Source organism: Osmerus eperlanus, chromosome 10 (assembly GCF_963692335.1).
Source record: "Osmerus eperlanus chromosome 10, fOsmEpe2.1, whole genome shotgun sequence".
Classification (NCBI taxonomy): domain Eukaryota; kingdom Metazoa; phylum Chordata; class Actinopteri; order Osmeriformes; family Osmeridae; genus Osmerus; species Osmerus eperlanus.
Genome location: NC_085027.1, coordinates 6,566,890 through 6,577,021, shown reverse-complemented (window position 1 = coordinate 6,577,021; position 10,132 = coordinate 6,566,890).

Below are 10,132 nucleotides of genomic sequence, written 5' to 3'. Positions count from 1 at the left end.
GGAACGATCATGGCCTGCCTGTATGGAGCGTGGGTGGGAGGCAGAAAGCGTGGGGGTTAGCTGTTTTAGGTGGCTGCATAAAAGAGCAAAATTATTTCTCAACCACGGTTCAAAGGAAGATGGACGTTTACGGTGAGTCCAGTCGTTTGCTGCTAGGGGGCGTTTGTGTGTTGGGGCCAGTGAGCAGTCTGCTTACGGATGGAGACTTAGACACAGCTCGAATCCTGGCTTGGTGATGATAGTAGCTTGTACGCACACGCTCAGTGATCCCAGGAGCACCATACATAAACCGGAGTCAGCCCTCTCGCATCTCTCAGTTGGTTAGGTATCAGCATGACGTCATCCTACCCAGGAAGGGCGATAGTTCACTCTAGGACTGTTCCGCATAGCCTACTTCAGTCTTTCACTCACACTTTCACAGTGAAACGCCGTAATCCTTACAGTCGCACATGTCTCCGTGTTACCCGCCAGCACAGTGCAGAGGAGAGAATCATCTTAATCAGGACTTAATCAGCTTTTAATACGTTACGGATGCCTACTGCTGACGTGTCTCCAGAGAAAATACAGAAAAACTCTTGACAGCTCCAAATTAAACCCGTTGAATTAATCTGATTACGCCAACAGTTTGTGGCCAAATCCTAGAGGATGCTGATGGTGGTCTGCGGTTTAGTGGACATAGCACGTTTATTGTCCTCTCTCTGGCCATTCTGAGTGGGTGGCTTTATAGATGTGTGTGTGTGTGTGTGTACGTGCTGCTGTGATTGCCTAGTACAATCAGATGACCTGGTCACGCTGTGAGTACGGAAGACTTATAGCCTGTACCAAGTCAGCAGTCCTGAGTGGGAAGGCCCTAACTCCTGGTGATCTGAAGGGAGTTGACAGGTGTGAGCAATGAAGGAATCGGTCCAGCTTGCCACCTGATCCACTAGTCCAGATGACAGCCAGGCATCAACCCTTTTTCAACCTGCATAACTGGTGACGTTAACTTAACCCTTGTGTTATCTTCGGGTCATTCTGACCCATCAGTCATTGTGACCCACGGTCGTATTGCGACAACTTTACCGCATACAAAAACAAAGTGAAGCATTTTCTTTTAACCGTTGGGCTGTCTCAGACCCCCCACATTGCAAAGGTTAAAATAAAATTATTTTATTTGTTTTTGTATTGGGTAAACACAACGATGGTTTGTTATGAACCTTTGGGTCATGTGACCCGAAGGCAGCACAAGGGTTAAGATGATGAGCTGTAAGTGGTGCACAACTAGAGGGATGTTTTCAGAACAAATGGGCAACCCCACGGTCCAAGAGGTGATTATTCCAGTCACTACAGGACGTTGCACACTGCTCTTTTGTTGATTCTGGCGACAGGAGGGGGTGTTGAGGTGATGGGCGCTAACAAGGCCAACAGCAACCTCGTCTCGAAACCCCACCCCTACCCCCCACCCACCCAAACACGCACACATCTTTATTTCTGTATCTGTTTTTCTCTTCCTGATAATTCCCCCTTCAACACGTGTACACACACACACTCTTCCCTCTTGTCAGTCCAGTGAGCAGCAGCACCCGATAAAGTTGTTGCTTCATCTGTTGACTCCACTGCAATTAACTTCTATTTGGGCCCATGCGTGCAGACAGCAGAACTAGCTTTGCAGACATGGGTGTCAGTATGGCCCCAGTGTGTGTGTGTATGTGTCCGTAAGTCTGCCAGCCACAGCTGCTAAATTAAACCTACGTATTTAGAATTTTTGAATCCCCTGGAAGACTTAACCCCTAAATTTAAGAGTAATTATATTCAGTGTCAGGCTGACTTGTGTTTGTGCCATGTATGATTTCCAGCCCGACGTGACCTTGCAGAAATAGCAGCTTTTCATCAACCCGCCCTTCCACGGTTCATACACATGCAAGCGGCGTGCCTTTAATGTCACCCCGGCATAGGGTGACTGGGATCAATGACTTGACAAGGTATTCAAAGAGAGATCTGAATCACACATAATGTAGCCAGGGCCATGCATTATGTATGTGCACGTGTACTACCAGCGAAGCCCAGTGAAATAGCTCAGGAGATGACGCAGAGCATGGCGGATCAGGGACTGAAGAGACCGTGGCGCGCCGCAGACAAGCAGCGCGTCATCGGTGCTCAGCATGGCAAACTTGAGGCAGGATGACGTGAGGCAGGATGACGTGACGCAGAGGAACCAGCGCGCAGCTCTGAGGCAGAGACTGAGTCAACAGCCCTGCCTCATCCCGGACTCCTGATGACCTGCAAACAGAGCTGTTCCCCGGCCCCAGAAAAGGAGAGAAGAGAACGAATGATACAGAGGAGAGGAAAAGGGGAGATAGGGGGAGTGGAAAGGAGGGATTGACAGATACAAGAGAGGATGAAGTGAGGGATAGGGCGCGAGGAGGAAACGAGGGCGAAAACAGCCCGAACAAACACTATCCAGTGACGCAACCAGGGTTACATTTCAGGGTCCCTCTTTAAATAACCCTTTTGGAGCCCTCGGGGACATGTTCGTTTGACTTTGTGAAATATCAAGGTTGCCCGAGTCAGAGAGAACATGTTTTCTGCACCGCTTGTCAGGCCACATTTGCATTCGGCTCCGTGACATTTCCCCACCACCCACCGCCATCCCCCAACCCCCCCACCTCCCACTCCAAGGCTCCCGCCCCTTGCCCACTGTCTGTCTGTTTGAGAGGCATGGAACGGGGGGTGTGGCGGCTGTGCCAATACACATCTATCCGAGCAGGAACCACCATTGCTCCCTCCCCAAACCCGCCTCCCCACCCCCACTCCCTCCTCCTCGCCCGCCCCACCCTCATATCCCGGTTCCTGTTACCCTCTAAATCGCCCTCCAGTTCAGACCCTGCCGACGGAGTGATAAAGCCGTCAGAGACTGAGGTGGAGCAGGATGTGGAGGAGGAGGATGACTGGTGCTGGAGGAGATGGGCTTAGGAGTCGCCGGGTGTAGCAGTGGGCCGCAGGCAGAGGAAGGAGATGCTTTAATGACTCTGCATGAGTCAGAGACATTAACACTGAGGACTGGATTAGCAAGCCTGGGCTTGTTTGTGTGTGTAGGTGTGTTTGTGTGTGTTTGTGTGTGTTTTCTCACGTTGCCTTCATGAGCACCAGTCTGATGACTGGCTTTCTGAGCAGACAGCTTCTATATCTCTCCTCACACCCTGCATTGTTCTTGACGCAACCATACCGAACATGAAAAAATACCTATTTAAGCTGATCTCATCAAGTGACTGGCCTGTAACTTTCACTTTTTATTCTCTTTCATTATTCTAGTGTAGAAAAAGAAAATGCCATGTGTGTTGTACTGTATAAGGCTGTATTGACTGTTGTCATTGACCAAATGATGGCATGTCCTCTTTTGGATTGTGGTAGATGCTGTTGTTTGAAATGTACCTTGGGCATCCCACATACAGACTCAGCGGAGAAAAGATTGTAAACATTCATGACACATGGAAGGCAGCGGCCAACCGTGAGTAACACCAGAGGTTCATGTTATGCCTGCCAGATTTGAAATAACAGCCTGTATTTAAACATCCGTCTGTGTGTGAAGAAGCACGTCATACTCTCCAAACAACGTGTTTGTGTGCTTATTTGTTTGTCTTTGAGTGTACGTGTGAGTGCGTGTTTAGCAGCTGTCTTTGAACAACCATACCTATACATGCATATCTCCGTGTTTGCTAACAATACATTTCAGCCATCACTAGTGGCAGATGAAGGCTACGCGAACCTTGGTGCACTCAGGTCCCTCTGGGTCTCAGTGTTCCACAGTCTGAGGCCGCCCAAGGCTACTGTACACCCCCTCCCCCACCCCACTCCCTGTGCCAGCCTAGGGAAGGCACAGTCTGAGTCAGAGTGGGCCCCTACCGCCCCCACTGCCCTCAGACCAGTGCTGACAGATGCAGCCAGAGGTCAGAGTATGGCTCTGTACACGAGCCAGTCTTAACCCTGATAGGGGTGCAGAGAGGGGTGGGGGGTTAGAGAGATGAATCCTCACATACAAACACACAAACATGTTTCCAAAATAGCTGTCTGAGTGTGTATGTGTGTGATGGAAAGAGAGAGAGAGAGAGAGAGAGAGAGAGAGAGAGAGAGAGAGAGAGAGTGATGTAACAGCCTGTGTGGCGTCCGTGGGCAGGAATGACTCGCGGCTCCAAGCACATTCACATTCACATTCATTAAGATGATGCGTTGTGGCAACTCACATGCAGAGAGACATATATAATCCCATAGCCTCAGCGCAGCAAGCTGTTGGTGAGGACATGTTCTTCATGAAACACTGGGAGAGAGGGGAGGAGTGGAGTGGGGGCAGAATGTGTAGACATTTGATCATACAGATGTACATCAGCGTACATTATGTGTGTGGCCTGCTAAGCTTAGCATAGTGTAACACAGCAGACTCTGTGGAGTGTTCTGCTCCCGGTTCAAGTATAGATGTGTTTGTGTCTGTGCTTATTTATGGGTATGTGTGTGAGTATGCAATGTCAGGGTGACAGACAGAGTTTGGGAGAATTGTATTCAAGTAAAGCTGCTGCTTCTACACCATGTGACCTTTGGGACAGCTAACAGAAAGGACCCCTGGTCTCTCATAGGTAGCTAGGCAAACACCCTCAGGTTACATTATTCAGCAGCCTAGGACCCTGTGCAGACATAGGTGGATATGAACGTGCCTGAATCATGTATTCCCCTCTTTCTCTCCACTCACTGTAACACAGGAAAGCTAATGCCGAAAGTCTTGGGAAGAGAAGGATGTTAAGCTAACAAAAACCTTTCCCTACAGTTGCGTATCACGGGTGCTCTTTGTGTTGGCATTGTGCAGGGAGGTGGAGGGGGGCGGGGGGTATGGTAGGAGAGAGAGCCTTTCCTAGCCTGGAGAGGCTGATAGTGACGGGACCTTTGGCATGCGTGACAGAAACGTGCTAGCGTGTGGCGGAGGCGCCATCTTAACAGAGCTGTGATGAGATTGGTTGTGAAGCCTGTCAATCATCCCCACCCTGACAGCTTCCTGGCTAGTGTGTGTGTGTGACGCCTTAAAGGGTACCTCGGGGGCGGGCAGAGGGCCAGAAGAAGTAGGGGATTGTGGAGAAGGGCCACCATCAGGGTCCCATAGAGGGGAGGGCCATTGCGTTGGAGAAAGGAAAATGTGGTACCACGGGCAATCAAAATGCTTTTACTCTTATCTGGGTGTTTGTGAAGTTCCAGAGAGACAGGTTGGGCTTGATACAGGTGAGAAACAGAGTGGTTGGTGGTCTGTGCGTGGACATTTTCTTCCTACAGTGGTGTTGCATGTGATGTTGCGGTTGGGGGGGGGGGGGGGGTAGGGTAGGGAGGGGAGGTGGCAGGTAGTGTTGGGCTGCTGTGCCAATGGTGTTCTTTCCCAAGTGTCGGAAGTCCGATGGAGGTGGGTGGTCACGTGTGTCTGTGTGTGCGTGTGATGTGTGTGTGTCGGGGACGGGCGACTCATCACAGTGCTGGTGACCTGACGCACAGGCGACGATGCTAACTCCTCCAGGCAGCCTGTCACATAAATCCAAGAGCTTGTCCAGTACAACCGGTAGTTTGATGGCTTCTGTATACAGTCCTGACACCACACACACACACACACCTGTTTGGAGCTCACCTAGCCTTCACCTAGCGTACACGTTCTGATTGGACTGAAATTAAGAGTTTCGAAAGCGAGGGACCCACGAAGAGGGGTCGTAGGGAGGTGGGAAGAGGAGGGAGCAGAAGAGGGAGAGAAGGAGGAGAGGAGGGAGGCTACAGTTATGGACATGAGCAGGACGTCTCCCCAAGGGAGAAGGGAGGATTTAGGTTATAAGGAAGTCCAGATCATCCGGGTTGATCCCCCCCTCCTCTATTGAACCCATGTCTAGCCTAGACAGAAGCATTTCTTTTGGATGTGGACGACAGTAGTGCGGAAGAGATCTTTTGCTCTGTATGTACATACTGGCTGGGATGCATGTGCGTACGTGCTTGCACGTGTGTGCATGCATGTGCGCATAAGTGCATGTGTGAATTTTGAAAATGTGTGTATTTGTTTTTAAGCGTGTGCGAGCATGCACGCAGTGCGCGTGGCCTGCATGCATGTTTGTGCGTGTGTGCGGGAGAGTGCACGTGTGTGTGTCTCCAGGCCCAGGAACCTGAGGAGGCGGAGGAGGGCTGGAAGTGACAGGATGAGGGCGCCCGGCTGAGCACTGCACACTCTCATCCTGCCTCCCTGGCTCAGAGAGGCAAAGCAGGACTCCACTGCTTTTCACTCAGAAACACACTCTGTCTAGCAAGGGTTTGTGTGTGAGCATTTATGTTTGCGCGTGTTTATGTGTGTGTGTGTCAATGACTGTGCGTGTGTGAATGTGCATGCACATGAGCGCGTGTGTGACCTATTTGAGGACACTCGCTCACTGGCGTAGCATGGACAGAGATCAGATGAGGTCATCAGAGGTAAGTGTGTGTGTGTGTGTGTGTATCCAGTCCTTCCTCACATGTTGATGAAGCAGACTCCACATGGTCCAATGTTTGTGGTAGTTCAGTTGCACTCAGTTTGAATGCGTCCGCTGGGAGTGTGTGAGCATGAGTGCTCCTAGCATTTCAGCCAGAGAATTAAGCCCAGTGAATGGACGAGCAGCAGTCGTTGTGTAGCAAAGCACACACACATGCCCACACACACACACACACACACACACACACAATATTAGCTCCAACTACAAACACACCCCATTTAAGAGTTGGTTGAGGCTGCGGGCTCAGGGGTCAGTGTGGCAGAGAGGAAGAGGAGACAGAGTTTCCTAAAGACAGGGAATTATTTTCAGACCCAAGGCAAAGGCCATCTCTCTTTCTCTCCCCCTCTTCCTATCTTTCTCACTCTATCTCTCGCTTTTTCCTCCCTCTTCCTCTCTCTTTTATTTTAGTTTAATCCTGGAAGTCTCGTGCTTGGAGTGGGCCAAGCCGAGGTACAGAGGGAGGGGGGGCCAACGCTGCCATCTAAGGACACTCTTGTCATATAATGTAAGCATGCCTGAACAGTGTGTATCATCTGACTCTGTGTGAATGTGTGGATGCTCTGCCATGACTCAAGCGAGGAACATGTCACTTGTAGAAGGCACAGTCGCCGCCTTCGTGACAGACTTGAAGGAAGCAGGAGCCCTGCATGCAAGTTTGAGTAAGCGGGGGGGGCAGTGGTAAGGAAAGGGGCGGCCATTGTCGCCAGACATGGGGGGTCACGTACTGCACACTGGCTAGTTTTTACATAAGAGGGTGATGGGGGGGGCTCGGGTGACACAGGAAGCAGACGGAGAGCCTCTAGGGGTGGGCCTGAGGGTGGGGACCAGATGACAGCACACAAGAGATGGAGATGATGGAGAAGTGGATGGATGGGCGATTTTCATTGAACTCAATGTGTTCCATTATAAGTCCAGTGTTCAACTTCACTGTAATACTGCTTATGTGGGATTACATCTCAAACAGGGCCAGTGCCAAGACCCTGAATCTTGTTTTTCCTTGGTGTCAGAATAGTTTGTCAGTACAAAACTCAGTGTAATCTAAACCATAGATGTTGCACACAGATATGCAATGCTTTCCTACAATTGGGTAACCTTCTCCGGAGAGTTATGCTAATGCGAGGACTGCTCAAGGCCTTGCTCTCCTCCTCTGACCTTCACTTTCTCTCCCTCTCGCCCCGTGCATTCCCACCAATCCAATCCTCTCCTACTCACCCCATTTCCCCTCCACCCATCCTTCCCAGCCAGCCCTGTTTAACCTCTCTCTCTACATTCACCCTCTGACTGCCGTTTGTTTGCAGTCATTAAGATGAAAAGAGTCTTCCGCTCATCGCATTCCACTTGACCACAGCCAGCACTGACCTATTGTGTACCAGTACTCTCAGGCTACTACTCGACATCAGGCAAGAGACAGGGCGGGATAAGGAGAGAGAGAAGGAGGGAGAGAAGGAGGGAGAGAAGGAGGGAGAGAAGGAGGGAGAGAAGGAGGGAGAGAAGGAGAGAGAGAAGGAGGGAGAGAAGGAGGGAGAGAAGGAGGGAGAGAAGGAGGGAGAGAAGGAGAGAGAGAAGGAGGGAGAGAAGGAGGGAAAGAAGGAGGGAGAGAAGGAGGGAGAGAAGGAAGGGGAGAAGGAGGGAGAGAAGGAGGGGGAGAAGGAGAGAGAGAAGGAGGGAGAGAAGGAGGGAGAGAAGGAGGGAGAGAAGGAGGGAGAGACGGAGGGAAAGAAGGAGGGAGAGAAGGAGGGAGAGCGATTTGATTGTAAGGAAAGCGAGAGGAGGGGAGACATGGCGTGAACGTACTGGTATGGACCAGTTCTGTGTTGTCTTATGTAACACACCTTATGCTCCTCTTCCACATATTTACCATATAACCTGCTAGCACATAGCAGGAAGAGCATGCTCAGTGTCTACAGGCAGAGCAGTGTCAACACCAGGGTTCTCTTCTTCCTTTTCCAAATCTGAATCTTCCTTGGAAGGAAAGGTAATGTGTGTAATCCATCCTGACTTACACGGGGAAAGCATGTGTTCATCTACACAGAAAGCACCAAATCTGTCATGTCAGATCAAGGCAGCCCTTTTAGAGGAACGGGTAGCGCCGTCCACCATTTTGAGTTCTTGCCCTCCAAAGCCACATAATGACGTGTCTGATGCTAGTGGAGAAGACAGTTGTCATCAAAGCTGAGAGTGGAGTTTAGCACCTAGAGGACGACCTAAGGGGTGTCAAATGTGCATGCCACTAGCCTTTTACACAATGCCACATTCAATGTAACACATTCATATGCTCTAAAGACCTTTTATTTTCAGAAAATGTTGAACAGTACCGGTATCATGTATAACTATTCTGGGCCTCTCAGACACCATCCATGGCTTGAGAATGACACCGTGGATCAGAGATGACAGGGCTCACTCTATCTTCTGTCCTCCATCTGTGAAACCCTGAACCTCACCTGTTTCCAAGGGCTTCCACATCAGTCTGCACCCAAGTAGCCCTGAATTCATGGACCCCAGCCAAACATGACCTCCAGACAGACTGATAGAGCTGTGCATGGAGATCAGCTGCCATGGCGAGAGCTTCATATTCTGTTCCTTTACACAGCCCCTACAGAAGTACAGTATACTTGACAGCTGCTCCACATCTGACTTGACTCATGTGGCCAAGTAGCTCCACAGCTGCTGCACCAACTGTCACAGAGACACACAAACAGACCAATCGGAAGTGGACCGAGATGGGTTGGGTTGGGTTGGGCTGGGCCGTACTGAGGTATGGCCAACTGTGCCCTCCTCTCTGCCCATCCATACCCACACTGTCGGGGTTAGTGTGTGAAGAGTGCATCCATGCATGCTCATTATATATGAGGGTGTGTAAGGGGTTTGCACTCATTCATGCAGCATGTGTGTTTCCTGCATTTAGCCTCAATGGTCATTTTCAGAGTGGTGTTGTTTATGTGAACTGCCCAGAGCACAAGAAGTGTCGGAATCAGTAACACATGAAGAAGTCTTCAAGCTTCCGTTTTTTCACAATTGTACATTTCTGCTTTACGTTACGTAAAATTTGATAGTAGTTTATTATAATTTTATATTTTCAAAATGATCGTCTGAGCAGGTTGGTGATGATTCAGAGATAGATAGAGAGAAATAGAGGGGGAGGGGTGACAGAGGGAGTTAGCGGGAGAGATATAAGGAGGGAGCGAGAGACAGAGAAAAAGAGAAGAAGGGAGGGAGAAATAGAGAGATAAAGAGAGATTGGGGGAGGGGAGGGAGTTAATGATTGTCTTCCTATTGTATTTTGACGTCCGTTTTCCCTTTCAGTCTAACTGCAATGATGAAGATATTTGTACAGGTTTCTGTAGACAGCCAATATACAAGAGCGGGCCTCATGGGAGTGGAGATCAAATTAGATAGATAACACTCCAGACCCTAATTCGTATCCTCATTCAGCAAAGTTACAATTCAATTTATTTGATGTAGAGCAAGCTTTAAAGTGTGGAGGGGCTTTGAAGCTAGCCAGGTAGGCCCTGGTAAGCCCGTGACAGAGAGCACTGAGAAATGATCCCACAGGAAAGTAGGCCACTCCAACAGAGCATGCTGCTCACGTCAGGATACTAATGCTGTTGACTTTGGAT